A 2,416-nucleotide genomic window follows, 5' to 3' on the forward strand; every position below is an offset into this window, starting at 1 on the left:
AATTGATTGTTCATGTTCTTAAAGGAAGTTTATTCAAGAATACCGATAAAATCTTTCTAAAGAAGGAATAAACACGTGCGCTGGATTATCCATCAAAGAATTAAGCGTACTTTTGTGTTCGTTAACTATTGTAAAAAAAAAAATATATATATATATATATATGTATATATATATATATATAGAATAAAATGAAATATCATATGTAAATTTTATTCAAAACGTGCAGTTATGAATTAATGCTGAGGAGAAAATGAGGGAAAAATCTTGGGCGTCTTTTCCCTTTTTATCCAGACTAATTTTACAGCGTAGAGCTCATCTACAATGAGTGATGTGCACGAAAGGCAAAAGAAACAAACCTGTCTAAATTCCAGATATTTTTGGGAGTTACCAATCACATGTAGGCATCCGGTTACCATGGATACCATGTACAATATTATACCTTACAATGCATGCCATTGTATTGCTGACATCTATAGCAACATGCATATATATAGTTTTAAGGCGTTTCGATGAATCCTTCGTGAAATAAATGCAAAAACTGTGATAATTTTGTCATTTTCAGTGCCGCAATAGCGACAAGCGTTACCGACCCTAGTCTTTATTTCTAGCTGTTTTTATTTCGCCTTTATTTCTCTGAGTTACAGCTTGTGTATTGTGCAGAAGCCCGCTGTATTGCGCTAAGCCGAGTGAGGGTGCATTCTCAATGATTGCCACAAAAAACGGTTCGGGCGTCACAATCGCTGGGTATGCACTCTCACTTGGCTTGCTTCAACTCGGAGAAATAAAGACGAAATAAAAACGTCTGGAAACTACACTACACCGACCCCAGCTTAGCGTGAAAAGTTAGTTTGCAGGCAAAAACCGATGTTTGTCGCGGAAAAAGTCTTTGTACGCTAAGACTATAACACGCACCACTGGCATTGGCGCCTGTAGCAGTGCTAGTGGTACGTGTAGTAGTCTTAGTGTGCGCAGACGCTTCCTCGAAGAATAATATGGTCATGTCGCAACTAAAATGGCCTGTAAAATTTCATTGATACCACCATTTGATATCACATACTACCTAGGGGTGTTCCAGAGGGTCCAACCGACCACCCTATGCAGTCAAACCTTTTCTGCGTGGTGGGTTGAACGAAGTCATTTTTTCTGGGTCGCTGCGCCGGGACTATATTTCAGGAGTCAACCTCACAAGCATTCGATTTATTCAAGGTTCCCCCACACATTATCTTAAAGTATTTATCACGCGAAAAATAGCTTGATATTCATAAATAAAGTGAATTATACATTTCTTGAAAGCTTAAGTCTCTGGAAATATCACTAATTAAGTTTCAGAACGTGAAAACATCTCTAGAACGATGGAGAGATGATTTTTTAGAAACTTTTCTTACCGCTAGAATCCGATCTGACGGCGACATTTTGGGGACCGAAATTATGACGTCACGCAAAGAACGAAGCAGCCCTGCGCTGATGCGCTGCATGTTGCTATACACAGCGCCGTGGTTCAAAGCGTGAATTCCGCACGGTCTGCCTAGGAGGCGAAGTCTCATCTTCACAGAATCAGGTACAAGTTTGTTATAATTTTTTGCAAATTTCTACCTAGGAAACCCATGTTCCTTAGAATTACTATAAGTATGCAGATGATATCTTTTCAGGCTTCTACTTTGCGCTTTTGCGCCTCAGTCTCGCCTCTCAAATGGTGTATGGGCCTAGGCGCTCTACTTGAACTAGAATCAGAAGCTAACTCTGCAGAATCCTAGCTACTCATAATCACGTAGGCCTACATGATCTAGATGTATATCGCCAACGGTTAAACGTGCTAGGTCAATATTCCATTGAGGTTTTACTTTATACCGTAATATACGAACTTAATCTGGTACATAATCATATTATGGACTCTTACACCTGCGTGTGCACGCCACTAATACAGGAGCTATTTAGCTGGAGTGAAGTAATTCGGTACAAAATCATTCAAAATGTTACTCTCCTGTCAAAATCAGGGGTAACAGCATCGTTAGTTGATTTTTTTCCCCACAAAACTATTTGCGGGGAAGTGATATTGTATAGCAGAATCAGACCTGGTTCCTTTTGGCGCACCGTAGCAAAACACATCAACACGGACGGCAATACTAACAGTCAGACAGTGGGCTCCGTCGCCCCACCCTAGTTTCTCCTACCACCCCGACTTTGCCACTGTCACTATCGGTGTCATTGTCACTGTTGATATCAAAATGAAAGTCTTATCTTACAATATGAAATAAAAACTGGATGTTTTAATTGCTCTGCCGAGAAAGTCGATGCGACGAAAGACAGGCCAGATATTACGTCCGCTCGCCCGAGAATTCTCGCCGAGGCAAAAACGACATCCGACATTTGACATTTGACGACGCTTCAGAACCCCCGCGTTCGTCTGGCAATCTTT

Source organism: Diadema antillarum, unplaced genomic scaffold (assembly GCF_040938485.1).
Source record: "Diadema antillarum isolate AM-2024a unplaced genomic scaffold, OU_Dant_1.0 seq00002003_RagTag, whole genome shotgun sequence".
Lineage (NCBI taxonomy): Eukaryota > Metazoa > Echinodermata > Echinoidea > Diadematoida > Diadematidae > Diadema > Diadema antillarum.